The sequence below is a fragment of the Oryctolagus cuniculus genome, chromosome 1 (assembly GCF_964237555.1).
Source record: "Oryctolagus cuniculus chromosome 1, mOryCun1.1, whole genome shotgun sequence".
Classification (NCBI taxonomy): Eukaryota; Metazoa; Chordata; class Mammalia; order Lagomorpha; family Leporidae; genus Oryctolagus; species Oryctolagus cuniculus.
This window is the reverse complement of record NC_091432.1, coordinates 33,881,427-33,897,158: the sequence shown is the minus strand read 5'-3', so window position 1 is coordinate 33,897,158 and position 15,732 is coordinate 33,881,427. Positions and strand designations below refer to the sequence as shown.

The 15,732-nt window shown below is 48.1% G+C and overlaps 1 pseudogene; it reads right to left on the bottom strand.

Moving 5' to 3' along the window:
* Positions 1-13,465: 13,465 nt before the first annotated feature.
* LOC103351742 (REST corepressor 3 pseudogene) lies at positions 13,466-15,412 on the bottom strand (annotated as a pseudogene).
* Positions 15,413-15,732: the final 320 nt, after the last annotated feature.

Here is a 15,732-nt window from a genome sequence, read left to right as displayed (position 1 = left end):
TGTCCATCTCTTACGGACAGGGCTACTGGGCAAGTGGCTTGAACATGCAGGAACAATAGACCTAATACTTGCGTTAGTCGGGAGAGGTACCTTATGCAGTAGAAACAAACAACTCAGGATTCATGGTGGCTGATAACAATAAAGGGTTGTTTCTCCTTCACATTCTATTTCCGAAGTGGGCCACTAGAGGGTCTACTCCACATCCTCTTAACTTGGGAAGCCAGCAGTTGGAACATTGTTGATCATCATGGTAGACAGTAAAACATAAGCATGGCAAGTCCCACCTTGACACTCAGAGCTTCCATCTAGAAGTGACCACAAGCAATTGGCCGCATGTAAGCATTGCTACCACAAGCCCCCTAACTCTGAGCCTGGGTTAAACAAGCTGGTTCTCCTGGAACAGGCACCCCTGGAAAAGCCACAGGCTCCATCCCACAGAGCACAGCCTACGCTGTCCAGTTTGCCCAGCAGCAAAGAGCAGAACCAAGCACGTGCTCCCTGTACACAGGCAGACTCCAAGGAGGATGGATGGTGGGATGAAATTCTTAAACTCCCAGCTCAGGTAAGACGACAGAGACTCGCCAGACAGAAACAGTCAAATCACAGTAAGTTATTTAACTTACATAAGCAAAACAAGTTATTGCATTTCATCATTTTCTTCTTTTTGAAGTTCTCCATTTCACTCTTGGAGAAAAATGTCTTCAACAAGCTCTCCACTTTCTTGACCATCTACTTCCCCATCATTCCAGCCTTCTTCACCCTCCTCACCCAACACACCTGAATGCCACCCCATGGCCAGATGCATGGCCACCTGAGCAAACAGCCCAGTGACCGAGCCCCACACAGCAAATTGTCACTGTTAGGTCAGTCCAGGAAGTTTTTGTGTGCTGCATCATCATCAGCTCCCTACAGGAAACACTGAGGATGTGGCTGAAGGAAGGAGTAATGGCCAGAGCCCAGGACAAGCAGGTGTTTGCTCAATGCGGGATTCTCATCTGCAGCATCTTTGCTTATTCTAGTGCCTTCTCATATCACACCCTCCTTTTCTCTTTTCTTACCCGAACCTCAATTGTTCTTCACATGTAAGCTTAGGTCCCACCTCCTCTGAGGCACACTCATAGCTCCACAGCAGTGGATACCTCCAGCCAGCCATGTCTCCAGCCCGGTGCAAACACTTGGAGCTCACTTTGCCATCTGACTTCTGTATGTGATGACTCAATGTTACAAGGTACCTGTAAGTTCTGGGAGGATGGGGACGATGTTCTCTGCCTGTTCTCCCTTTTCCAGGCCAGTGCCAGGCATGGAGAAAACTCTTGATGGTTTATGAAATGGCTGGAGGCACAGGCTGTGCAGTGTGGTTGGTGAGGTCTGCTTCTGTTCCAGTGGGTGTGGAATGATCTAGAATCAGCCTTGGTAGCATGGGCATCTGACCATGCAAACAACCTGGGAAACTGGGTGCAGTCCATGTGCTATGGGATAAGCTCAGACCTCAAGTTCTAGAAAACATGTCGCTGATAATTCACAGGGAGTGTTCTGCTAAAATCAGTGAGGAATAAAGGAACGCAAGGGTACATGTTGTTATAATTATTACATTGTTCAGTTCTTGGATGCTGGCTCTTTTTTCTGTTGTTGTTTCTTCTATGTATTGACTGGGCATTTTTAAGATTTATTTTATTTATTTGAAAGACAGAGTTACAGAGAGAGGTAGAGACAGAGAGAAAGGTCTTCCATCCGCTGGTTCATTCCCCAGATGGCCGCAACAGCCGGAGCTGCGCCGATCCAAAGCCAGGAGCCAGGAGCTTCTTCCAGGTCTCCCACATGGGTGCAGGGGCCCAAGGACTTGGGCCGTCTTCTGCTATCCCAGGCCATAGCAGAGAGCTGGATAAGAAGAGGAGCAGCCGGGACTAGAACCTGTGTCCATATGGGATGCCGGCACTTCAGGCCAGGGCGTTAACCCACTGCACCACAGCGCTGTCCCTGACTGGACATTTTTAGATAGGTAATGAGGTAGATTTTCCCCTGTTAACTACTAGTTATACTCAATTGTGACTTGATATTGATGACCTTCAGTGATATACCCAATAGTAAAACAACTCTCTTGCCCATGTTATCAGGTATATCAACAACAATAATAATAATAGTAATAGTAATAGTGATGTAATAATGATAGCTACACTTACTATGAGCCAATCACTGTTCTAAGTATTTTATTTGTCTTGACCCAGTAAGTTTTTACAAGAACCCTCCTAAAGGAGGTGCTAGGACCATCAATGTTTCAGAGATGAGGAAATAGTCACGGAGAAGTTGTGGTACTGGGCAAAGTACCTGAACCTGGAGGTGAGAGGATCAGAATTTGAACCTCTGCATTCTGCTTAAAGTGTCTATGCCCTTTACCTCACAGTTAGGGATAGATGGGGCCAGAATGGGCGAACTTGGGCCCTCTGCAGTCAGTCACATAAGCCACGGCCTTTGAACCCAGGCAGACCTGAGTTCGAGTTCTTGCTTTGCTAGCTTCTCGAGGTTTTATTTTAGAGAGGTCACTTCACTTTGCTAGACCTTGGTTTCTTCACCTGTAAAATGGGGTTGATGGAGATTGACAAGCAAAGTGTCTGGATCATAGTAGTAAATGTCAGGGATGAGTTTCTTCTCTTGGTCTTTCTTCTTTTATGATCCAGACACCATTGAGATCACATTGCATCTGCTCATTCTCCTCCCTCTGTTCTGTGGCTCACAGACACAGTGCAAGGCCAGGAAAGAATCAGATGAAGCAGAGTTTCCAGGCTAGACCACCCAGCACCTCTGTCCCACATCTGCCCTTCGCAGCCCCCTGGTCTCCCATGAGACAGAAGATGCCCCTGGCTTCAGCTGGGAGAAAAAGCCCATGCCTGAGAAGAAGGCTAACCATAGACACTGTGTCTGGAGGATTTCCTTAGGAATACAGAGCAGAGGCCACATACTCATTTCCATGGAACTCTGCACAGATGCCGGCAATGCTGACGTAGCAGCAAGAGCTCACTCTGGGGACAGACATTTGGCCTAGTGGTTAAGGCACTGGTTAAGAAGCCCTCCTCCCATGCCAGTGTACTTTGCTTTACATCCTGGCTCCAGCTCCTGACTCCAGCTTTCTACTAATGCAGACCCTGGGAGGCAGAGGTGATGACTGAAGTGGTTGAGTTCCAGCCACATATGTGGGAAACCTGGATTGGATTCCTGGCTCCTGGCCTTGGCCCAGCCCAACCCAGGCCACAGTGGGCTTTTAGGGAGGCAATCAGTGGACAGGAGTTCCCTCTGTCTCTGTCCCTCTTCCTGCCAAATGAAAACAACAACAACTTAATTTGCCACCAGCTGTGCAGTGTGTTACATGAGCTAAGAGTACAATGCGCTTAGTGCCCTGCTGGCACATGACAGGCGCTTAAACAAGGGTGATTTCCTGAAGCTCCCCTCAAATAAGAGAAGTGGTTGGGGGGTGCCGTCCTTCCTGTTTGGACATCAATTACTGTGAGTTCCACAGGTGCATTGCCCACTATCCCTGTGGCCCACTAGTGTCAGTTTGCAGACTGGGACTGGCCCTTGATGGAGTTTCCACAAGCTACTCACCATCATCAAACACATGGTTACTGAGCACCTACTAGGTGCCAGGCACTGGTCAAAACACGGTTCCAGTGAAATGTTTCAAGTAAGACAATGCAGTGCAGGGCCACTGCCAGCTCCAGAAGTGTTTTGCACAGATTAGAAAAAGTTCTCTTTCTGGGCAGACACAGCCCTGTGAGCACACAGCTTGGCAAGCAGGAGATGGGCTGGACTCAGGCCTGGGTGCACAAGTGTCCAGCCAGGCACAGCGTCCTCGATCCCAAGCATTCTTCTGAAAGACAAATGTGCTCTGTTTTGGGCTTCTCTTCATTCTCCACCGCCCAACATGTGGAAATGGCCTTTCTCCCACCGAGTAATGATAACAGGAGATGGAGCTGCTGTGTTTTCCCTCTTTGGCTATATATTTTCTTTTAACAAAACAAAAAAAAAAGTGATAGCTCTGTGTCTGTTCACCTTGCTGGTCATTTTACTTGCCTATAAAGTTCAAAACGTTGACTGTTACTGACCAACAGGAATTTGTAGGAAGCCATCCATTCAGCAGAGGAAAAGTCGCAACAGAACACAGAGCTCGGCAGGTACCATGTGAATGTCAGTGTCCCCAAGCGGTAGCCATCTGCCTGACATCACATCTCAGACCTGCTGCATTGCTATGGTTATCTCACCATCCCTATGTAGTCACCTAGGAAGTTGCTATCTTAGTGACACATGAGGTCTGTGCCATGCAGATATTCAGGAAAGAAAGTTGTTTTGTGTCTGAGAAATGTACAAGCCAACAGTAAACAGCATTGCTTAAAGGCAGCTGCATTGCACATCTGAAATACACCCCGCCCCCCGACCTATACACACACAGGAGAATCATTATTCCTTGCATGCTTGGCGATCCGATGGGTCTCAACTGTAGTCCACACAGCTGTGGAGTGGGCAGACCACTGCTCATAGTATTGTTGCCTGTTGTCGACCACAATCGCCAGCAATCTGTGCTCAACTTGTGGTCTCTAACCTCTGTTTCTGGCTGAGGATGGGGGCTGCTCCTATATAGGTCAGTGTATTACGTCCCTCTGGTCCCAGGGACTTCATGAAGGTGGGCAAGTGAGCCAATCAAAACCAATCGTGCTGAGTTATGACTACTCTGTTGGAAATGTTCAAGAAGATAATCAGTCCCTTCTCTCCACAGCCTTAACCAAGGGAGAAAGCAGTTCAGAGCTTTTGGGACACACCATGAAGAGCCAGACTGCCTGGAAAATGCTAATGCAGTCATAACATGAGGATAGAACTCTTCCAGGTAATATCTTCCCAGCACCAGGATCACACCTTCGCGACAGCAACTTGTACCCAAGGATGTTTTAGTAATAAAACCAAGGCAATTCCCGTATATCTTGCAAGAAGAATAAAAAGACAAGGCAGCAACTAGGAAAAGCAGTTATATTTTACATATATTATAGAAATCATATTTATGCATGTGTGGTGTTTAATGGTTTATGTCTTTATTTCTGCATATGTTCAGAAACAAAGCTGAGCTTTCTGTCTTAGCCCAGATACTGTTATTTGCTGGGAACAGAAAAGGGGATGCATTGGTTCACTTAACTTTGGGTCCACCTTGGTGCAGGGGCTCAGGGACTGTGTCTGGGCTGCCTTTCTCCCCACCACACACACGTGGCTTTTGCCTGCGGTGGCTGAGCTTGAGCTCTCTTTCCCCGTGGGGCTCCTCCCACACGTTCCACGGGCTGCAAATATCTAGCCTTGGCTCCACTGGAAGAAGGAGAGTTTTCTTTGCCAAAAATTCAAACCAAAGTTCTGCATGTGGCTCACAGGCCAGAATTAAAACATGAACACAATGTGTGTGTGTGTGTGTGTGGGTTGGGGAGGGTTAATTCTCCAGCGTGAAGTCGGGGTGCAGTGCGTGGCAGGGTCAGGAATGCACGCAGTCAAGCTTCCCCTCCGAAAGGGAGAGGGTCCTTAGAACTTAACCCCCAAATAGACGTCGACCAGGGCGCTTATTGTCCTTGTGCCTTGCCCTTCACCCTCCCCCCGAGGCATGCTCCTCCTGGCTCCTGCTGCTCCATGTTCCGACCCTTGAAGACTTGGTCACCAGGCACCTTTCCCGGCTGGCCCCAGACCACAGGAGACACAGGCAGGGTAGGGGAAGGATGGAGAGAGGGGGTAGGGACAGCCAAGGGAGAAGCCAGGGTATTTCTTCCCTGCAGTGCCTCCCTTGGACCCACCCTCCCTGGGTTCCAGTGTTCTGGAACAGGACACCGTGCTCTCCTGTGTCCCTTCAGACCCTGAGGGATAACAGCTTCCTGCTGCTGCTAGCCTCTGAGCCCCTCACATCTTTTGTCTGCCCCTTTGCCCCTGCCCACGTGTCTGCACACTGTCCCTTAGCTAAATCTGGTCATTTGAACCAGGGGTCAGCAAGTTTAGCCCTAACTAGAGTTTGTCCCACCGTCTCCCCAGGGGATTCATTCAGAAACCCCACTGCACACACACAGAGATATCAGAACCCGAGGACGCCCAATACATAGATTTCTACAGAACATACACAATCTCCCTGTGTTCTTCAACTGTACATTGCTTGCAATCCTTGTACAGTGTAAATGTCACACAAATAGTAGCTAGGCTGAACTCTTTAGGAAATAATGACAAGTGAAGTCCATAAATGTTCAGAGCAGATGCAAATTTGTTCTGAATATCTTGGATCCATGATTGGTTGAATCTACAGATGCAAAACCCTCAGATTCCAAAGGTTGACTGTGCCCCACTCCCCATCTCTTTCTTAGAAAGAAATTATTTTCTCTTTTTTTCTTATTTATTTATTTGAAAGTCAGAGACAGATGTCCCATCAATTGGTTCACTCCCCAAATGCCTGCAACAGCTGGGGCTGGGCCAGACAGAAGCCAGGATCTGGGAACTCCATCTGGGTCTCCCATTTGGGTGGTAGGAACCCAACTGCTTTAGCCAGCACCTACTGCTTCTGCAGGTGCACCTTAGCAGGAAACTGGGACCTGGAGCAAAGCTGGAGTCAAACCCAGGCACAACGATATGGGATGCAGGACTCCCAAGTGGCCTCCTAATGGCCAGGCTGAACACCTGCCCCCCTACCCCCACCCCAGTCTCCTTTTGTAAAGAGAGTTTTACTGGAACACAACCACACATGTTTAGGTGTTGTCCATAGCCACTAGTTGTGACAGAGACTGTATGCAACCTGCAAAGCCCAAAATACGGATTCTCTGGCCCTTCATAGAACAAATCTGTTGACTGCTGGCACACCACCCGATGGATACGGTCTTGTCTGTTAGAGAGAGCAGGCCACTTTTGCTACTGGGCTTTTGGGTGTAAATATTGGGAAACTACTGGTCCAAAAGGCCCACTCTGCAGGCTCAAGTAGACAACCACCCAGGGAAATGGCAGGCGTAGGTTTTTGTTGTGTTTTTTAGATACAGGGAGCCCTGTGTCTCCCATCCCTTGAGGGTCCCAGGGCAGAGGAACGCAGCCCTCGCCTGCAGATCCGGTCCCACGCTCCTGCACCCAGCACACCTGAGTGCTCCGACTTCATCAGGCCATTGCCAGCCAACGGGAAAATCAATATGTAAAGAGCCGAACCCAAATGCTGGATGAAAAAGATGAGCATTGCTGGGTTTGGAAAATAAAAATGCTCTAAACAGATAAACAGTAAGCAAAGCGCGCTGATTTGTACTGTTTTCCAGTCCATAAAGCCCTAATGTCTGCCAGCGTTTCATTAAGGGCTTCCATGCCACTCGGCATGCCTGCTGCGGCCTGAACAGATTGCTACAACAACGTTATCCACGCTGCAGACCCAGCCTCTTGTGAGGTTTCACGCTGGTGCTCAATGGGGGGGAAGTCCGATCAATCATGAACAGAGCACTGGTTTGGGGGAAAAGTAAACACAAGACTTAAATGGACAATATCTATCATTCTGAAATGTGGCTCTTCCAGTCCATCAAAATGACGAAATGGCAGGCAAAGAGCATTCGTTGAAGGGAAGGGAAGAGCCTGCAACGAACACATGCGTCCCGATCCAGAGTCGGTTTGTGCTCCGAGCCATCACTTCAGTGAAATAAATGTCCAAATCAAGTCTGAGAATGGCTCACTTGAGCCCCTAGCCCCTTGCTGTGTCCAAAGTGAGTAATACTCCACTTATAAAATCCCTTATTTATTTAAGGATTTATTTATTTATTTATTTATTTGAAAGGTAGAATTGCAGAGAGAGAGAGAGAGAGATCTTGTATCTGCTGGTTCTCTCCCCAAATGGCCACAACAGCCAGGACCGGGCCAGGCTGAAGCCAGGAGTCTGGAACTCCATCCAGGTCACCCATGTGGGTGCAGGGGCCCAAATACTTGGGTCATCTTCCTCTGCTTTCCCAAGAGCATCAGCAAGGAGCCGGATTAGAAGTGGAGCAGCCAGGATTCATACCGGATGCTGGCATCTGAGGCCATGGCTTAACCGGCTGGCTCATAATGCCAGCCCCTGAATCCCTCATTAGCAGAGTGAAGCCTTTTGGTCTACTGTCACATTCTTTCCCACGGTGGCCCTGCTGGAAGCGTCCTGAAGGACCAACCAGAATTAAAGTCACCATACAGGACTCTTTTCCTCCAAGACCTCTATTCCATGACTCCAAGGAGCAGGAAAAAGCCTGCAGAAGGTTCTGGAAGGAAGTTAGGGAAGCTATAGGCAGATGATTAAGTCACTCTCTGAACCTCAGTTTTTTCGTCTGTGAGACAGGCTCAACATCTCTCCCTCACCACCACCCTGGTCCCTGTAAAATCATCATTTGCATTTGATTGCTATTTCCCAATCACCTTTATGTATCGGGAGGGGCTGGGTGAAGAAGAAGGTGCAGCCCTGCCCTGGGAAGCTCCCAGGAGCACAGCCAGTACCAATGATGTGATCAGCGCTAGGAGTGACAGCACTTCAGAAGCACCCAGGATAGGAGCTGGGATTTGGCCTAGGATTCAGTAGCCTGTGTCTCACATTGGAGGACCTGGGTTCAATTCCCAGCTCCGCTCCCAGTGCCAGCTTCCCGCTAAAGCACATTCTGGGAGACAGCAGGTGATGGCTCTAGTAGTTGGGTCCCTGCCAGCCATGTGGGAGACCCAGACTGGGTTGCCAGCTCCTGGTTTCAGCCTGACCCAGCCCAGCCGCAGCTGTTGCAGGCATTCCAGGCACGAACCAGCACATGGGAGATCGCCGTCTGTCTCTGCCTCTCAAATAAATAATCAAAACATAGGGTTTTTTGTTTGTTTGCCTGTTTAAAGCAGCCAGAAGCATTCTCATCACAGGGGAGACGATAGGGGTCCTGACCCATTGGAAGGACCAAAAGCATTTTTGTGGGAGTCACAAGATTCCTGGTAGGGAGGCGAGAGCCCTGGGAAGGAGGAGATGGAAGCGCCACCCAGGTGTCGAGGCCTCCTTGCTCTGTGTGTGGACTCACTGTAGGGTTAGGGCGGGGCCGGGGTCTGATCCCATGTGACTCAGAAAGACCACCCCCACCCCAACTGCCAAAAGAAGAAGCAGTTACAGGGAGGCCACCCAGAGCCAGCGTGGCTAGGGAGGAGGGGGGAAGGCAGGAGTCGGAAGCGTGACCGCAGCAGGCGACGTGCTAGGTGGGGAAGAAACGGAAGGCAGGCATCCAGGACAGTGGTGCTGTGGGCTGCACAGGGTGCAGAGGTTGACTGTTCATCCAGGCGTGGTCTGGCACGCAGCGAGGGGCACAGCGGGTGCTCAGTAAGTGCTCGTTGTCTCAAGCAGGATCTTCACTCTGCTTCGGTCTCCCTCTCCCTCTGTTAACTCCCCCACCTCATCCTGCACATCACTGCCTGGTAAATCTTAAAACATCAATTTGCCTGTCAGACTTCAGTGGCTAGGACTTCCCCAGGCACCACTCACAGCCCCTCTGCTTAACCTCCCTAATCGAGCACCCCCCGCAGCGAGGCAGCCTCACTCTGCACTGCCATGGTCAGGCTGTCCCGACAGTGGCCACATGGCCTGCTGGCCCCAGGGCCTTTCCTCGGGCTGTGCTCCCCTCCCCCAGCACCCAAGCCACCCGTCTTTCCTAATTTCTGCCACTGTAAATTCACATCAGAGAATCACAGTGGAGACCAGGAAAAAAAAAGAAAGAAAGCGATTCGTGGACTCCTGTTGCTTCTGCTAATTTAAGAGAGTCTTAACCCTTTGACACCTGGCACTTCATAGGGTCAGTGGATGAGGAAGTTGTGAGAGAGGAGAAATAAGTGGTACATTTATCTAGATCATAGATAAATGAGCAAACAAGCTATGTCTTAACAGATCCTCCTAGCACATCCCAGAAGTTCAAAATCCTTTTGATTTTGAAATGCATTTTTTAAGTGTGAGTGGATTATGATTGTCAGAAAAAAAAATAAGCAGTTTTCTTCCAACCCTTAAGCTATAAAAACTGCTATTCCTGTTCTCTTTGCAAATGAGCCCACTTTAGTATGCCCCGCTGGGAAATGAAGGCAATCGCTTTATGCCTGGGAATTACCAAAGATTTACTTGCAAGTGCTACCTCACACTCAGTGGGAAATAAGTCTAAATGAAAAGAAAACAATTAGCCCAAATGTGCCAACCGCAACAGTGTTGATTGGGTGGTCGGTTGATTTTGAAAGCTCACTTTATTTCTAGAATCAAAAATTGCAAAAACAAACAACAAACAACAAACCTCCACCCACACCCCAGTTGCTATAGTCCTCAGGTGAGACGTTCCTGGGGTAAATACAGACAAGGTTACACTAAGGGCTGCCCCACTTAGGACCCAGAGAGGGGTGTCCCACCAGACAAGCTGTGTCCCCAAATTGCAGTCCATCAGTCCAGGAAAGCTACAGAGCCACCAGAAACAACACACGTGTTCTGTGCTCTATCCCCCATGCTTTTCCATTGGAAGAAGACAGGCCTCCCGGCCGGCACCACAGCTCACTAGGCTAATCCTCCGCCTGTGGCGCCGGCACACCAGGTTATAGTCCCAGTTGGGGCGCTGGATTCTGTCCCAGTTGCTCCTCTTCCTGTCCAGCTCTCTGCTGTGGCCCGGGAGTGCAGTGGAGGATGGCCCAAGTGCTTGGGCCCTGCACCCCATGGGAGACCAGGAGAAGCACCTGGCTCCAGGCTTTGGATCAATGTGATGTGCCGGCCGCAGCGGCCACTGGGGGGGTGAACCAACGGCAAAGGAAGACCTTTCTCTCTGTCTCTCTCTCGCTCACTGTCCACTCTGCCTGTCAAAAAATTAAAAATAATAATAAAAAATAAAAAGACAGGCCTCCCTCAATCCCCATCCAAACACTAGGCTAGCATCTCACAAAGGATGGTACCAGAGTCACCTGCACCTGCATCAGACTCGCCTGGACTCTAGCAACTGTGCAGATCCCTGCTCCCCACACTGCACCCAGTACTCTAGAGGTAGGTTCATTTTTCAACATACCCCAGATTAGCAGGGCCTCTTTTTCTTCCCTGTCCACTCGCTGGCTTTGTCCTTCCATTGCTCTCAGCTTCTCCAGCTTGAGGTCCCTGGCCCATTGTTTCCAAACACTCTTGCTAATAGTCTTAATTTCCACTCAGTTCTACTGTGTCTTGCAGTTCTACCATGTTTCCCCAGTAAACTCACTCCCCACCCACTCTAATAACTTTGGGAAATCTCTTCAAACTACAACTTCCTAATTACCAACCCACCAACCTTCTAGCACTTGAACTTGATTGTAATTCATCAAGGATTTAGAAGCTGCCAAATGAGAATTCCCTCCTTCCCTAAATATCAGCTGCGATGGTTTGGATATAGTAGAGGGGTAACCCCCAATGTTTTATGTATGCACGTGTGGTCTTAGCCTGGCAATGCTAAGGAGTGGACAGGTGGGAGGGTGTTAGGCCATTGAAGGCATGCTCTTGGAAGGGATTATTGCAGTTCTCATGGGACACTGACCTCCCTCTGTTTTCCTGTCTCACTTTGGGACCTCTCCCTCTATGTGCACTCCTTTCATGATGCCAGCTACAAAGAGACCCTCGCCAGGACACCGCTAATGCTGCCACCACCATGCCCTTGCGGTTCCAAAACTGTAAGCTCAATAAACCTCTTTTCTCTACAGTTACCCGGGCGTAGGTACTTCATTATTGTAGCAGAAAACAGACTAATTCATCAACACATACACACCTGTCTATACAGGCCATGCCCTTCACATTGATGCTGGATCCCACCCCTAACCTCCCTCTTAGACCCACTCCCTATCACGAGCCTCCTATCACCCATGTGGTCAGCCACTTCCTCTCAGCTGGACACCTCCTTGTGGCTCTTCCCCCCACCCTTCACAGGGTATTGTTAGAGTGATAAATTACTCTGAGGAGTCTTCAACATGCTAGGAAGAAAGCCATTGCACCACAGAGGACATATTCTGCACTCAGCTACCACAGTTGGGGGTTAACCTGCATGCTATCTGTAAATCTTCAATAAAACAAAGAGTATTTTTCAATGCAGCACTTAAGACTTTTGGTTATAGAAAATTTCCAATAAATTCAATAGTAGAAAAATACTCATATGATGAACTCCCACTTATCCATCATCCAGCTTCACTATTTATCACCATTTTTTCCAATGTCTGTATTTTAGAGAAAATCCTACATATCAGGTCATCACAGATATGCATCTCTAACTTATAAGGACATATTTTTAAAAAAGATAACCTTCATGCCATTATGACAGCAAAATAATTAACAGTGATTCCTTACTATCATTTTTAAAAAGATTTTATTTATTTATTTGAAAGGTAAAGAGAGGGAGAGACAGAGAGAGAGGTCTTCCATCTGCTGGTTCACTCCCCAAATAGCCACAACAGCTGGAGCTGAGCCTATCAGAAGCCAGGAGCCAGGAGCTTCTTCCGGGTCTCCCATGTGGGTGCAGGGGCCCAAGCACTTTGGTCATTCTCCACTGCATTCCCAGGCACATTAGCAGAGAGCTGGATTGGAAGTGGAGCAGCCAGGATACGAACCAGCACCTACGTGGGATGCCAGCACTGCAGGCAGAGGCTTTATCTGCTAAGCCACAGCACCGGCCCTCCTTATTATCATTTAATATGTAGTCCATGTTCCATTTTCCCAGTTGTGTCAAGGATGTCTTTTTATAGTTTGGCTGGTGCCATCAGGAGTCTAAGTTTTCATGTTGCATCTTATTACTGTGTCTCTCAAACCATTTTTATCTGACAACAATTTCTTTGCCATTTTTAAACAAAGATTTATTTATTTAGTTTGCAAATTGGAGTTACAAAAAGAGAGGGAGAGACACACACAGAGAGAAAAATCTCCCATCTGCTGATTCACTCCCCAGATGGCTGCAAATGCCAGTCCTGGGTCAGGCTGAAGCCAGGACCCAGGAGCTTCATCCAGGTCTCCCATGAAGGTGACAGGGGCCCAAATACTTGGGCCATCTTTCTCTGCTTTTCCCAGACCATCAGCAGGGAGCTGGATCAGAAGTGGAGCAGGCTCCCACACATTTCTTATGAGCTGGTAATCACAGCAAGAAATTGAATTAGATCTGGGGTCAATCTTTTCAGCAGTACTTCATAGGCAGTATTTTTTTTTTTTTTTAGAGAAACCAGAAATGAATCATAGTTTATTTATCTCTTAACTCTGAGTTATCAATGAGTAATATGGTAAGAATGAACCCAATGGCAGGAACGCTGAAGCAGCGGCACAGAGAGCCCGTGGAGTTTGGCCATGCTGTCATCACCATCAATTATTTAGTGCTGAGAAGCCGTGTGTGCTGCTGGGGACCCCAAATACACATCAGACCCACAGAAGCGCACATCCACAAATACAGCACAGAACTCCTGGTCACCAGGACTTTGTGGTGAACATGAGAGCCCTTTCTCAACGCATTTTTAACGAAGGGTAGAATGATGGCCGTCTGCTATCATGACAAGCTACATCATTACTAACAATAACTGCTTATCTTCAATATACCTTGCACTGCTAGAAGTTGCTCCTCTGTGATCCAACAGGCACTAATTTTCTGATTTGACTCAGGAGGTTTGAATTCTTTAATTCCACCTTCCATTTTCTGTTTAAGTGCACTGGTTGCTTGCTTAGCATTCTGACCCTGACATTAAGAGAGATCAGCTCCATATCCAATTGCCTCAGGATGGTGTTGGCTGCATTGGGGAATAGCTACCACATCTTCCTGTGTTAAGTACATGCCCTTGGTTGGACAGCACTTAGAACGCTGAGAATGATGGTGACGCTGTAAATGCTGACACTCTCTTCTTCCAAGTCCAGTCTTGCTGCTTTGGGCAGCTGTTCACTATTACCCTCCTGTTTGGCTGCTTTCTTGGGAGCATAGTCACCATCATTCCCATCCATTGGATGTGTTTCTTCCACATCATCATCACTGTGCCCTGGTTGTGCCTATTGGCTAGTTTATGAGCCTGACAATCCATGAAACTTGTCCTTGAATGAGCTTATTTTTTTTCCAGGAATAGCAATATTTTACAAGATTTGTAATTGTCTTATCTGGAACAATTTGCTGAATCTTGTGAAAGCTCTTCCTATGGAAACTAAATGCTTGTTCAAACAGGACTTTATCTTCCACTGTCCACTCCTCCAGGAACTCAGAATCGACACTACTCCCAATTGGGCTATCTTCCAGGATTCTCCATATCAGCTAATGACACCACCATTTCCTCCACTTGCACAGAAACTTGAGGTTCATCCTTGACATGGGTCTTCCATGTTGCATCTATTCATTCTGTCACCAGAGTATACTACTTTGAGAAGATTTCTGCCCACACCTCCCACCTTCATTACCACCACCTTCTATCACCGGCCCCCCTCCAGGCCTATCCCTAGAAAAGGGTGGGACCCAGGACAAGTCAAGGCAGTGCAGAATTCATGCACAATTCTGGCCCTTGAGAGGAAGCTGCTCTGTACCAGCTTTGCCCTTTGGCCCCATAGGATACTGTCAAAGACAGACTCGAATGGCAGCAATCCTCATTTAAGTGGTGCTCCCTCTGCAGCCTCCCACTTCAAGTGTGGGGCCCAAGGCAGGTACTCTGCATTCTCTACTGTCTCCCCACACCCACCCTTGCCTCCTCTGGAATCTGATGTCTACGCTGCAGTCAGAGCAATCTTTGTGAATTGGAAATATGGAGAATGTTCTTGGCTTAAAACTCTCTATTGACTTCTCATTGATTTTAGAATAACTGAAAAAAAAAAAAACCTTAACGTTGCCTACAACATAAATAGGGGACATGGTCTATCCTCCTCTTTACTGAGACAGAGTTTTGACTATAGGTGACACTCCATCTTGTTTGAACAATGGAAACTTTTAGTATTCCATATAACAGGAAGTCCCGAGGTAGGGTAGCCTTCAGGGCAGGTTGATCCTACAAGAAAAAACGTTCTTCGCATATTTCTGTTCTGTCATCCCTGGTGCTGGTTTCATCCTGACAGGAGATGACAGTGGTTGCAGTTCCGTATTCACATTCAGATTTGAAAACACTCAGAGGACAAATAGATGCCATCTTTTCTTGTGACTCATGTTTAGGAGCAAAGAAACTTTTCTTGGAAGTCCCCCAGGAAACTTTCCCTTACTTCTCTTTTGCTAGAATGGGAACATATGCTTATAAGTAAACCAATCCCTAGAGAAGGATTATGCCCTTAAACTGGCAGAGAAGCGTCGTGTCCCCTGAAGCAGAAGGCTGTTGTAGGGGACACACAGATTCATGAACCAAACGGGGATTCAGCCGGCAAGAAACAGGGATGTAGGGCATGCAGGGAAGGCAGTATGGTGTCCCTGACCTGGTGACTGTCCATCCCCGTCTCACTCCATGTCCCGTGACTCTCCCCACTGCTGCTACATGAGTCTTCTTTCACGTGCTTGCTTAACTTTCTTCCTCCCATCACAATCTTTGCACATGCTCTTCCCTGTCCCAGGAATGCCTGCCCCAAAGTAAACCCAGCTCATCCTTCCCATCTCAGCTAAAGCATCACTTCCGCTTGGATTCTTCCTGGACCTTTGTGATAAGACCAACTATCCACACTATCCAAATTCCCTTAGCACCAGGGACCTCTCATAGCATGGACCACTGCTGAAGCTTTACATGGATCTATATGATTATTCCACTAATGACTCT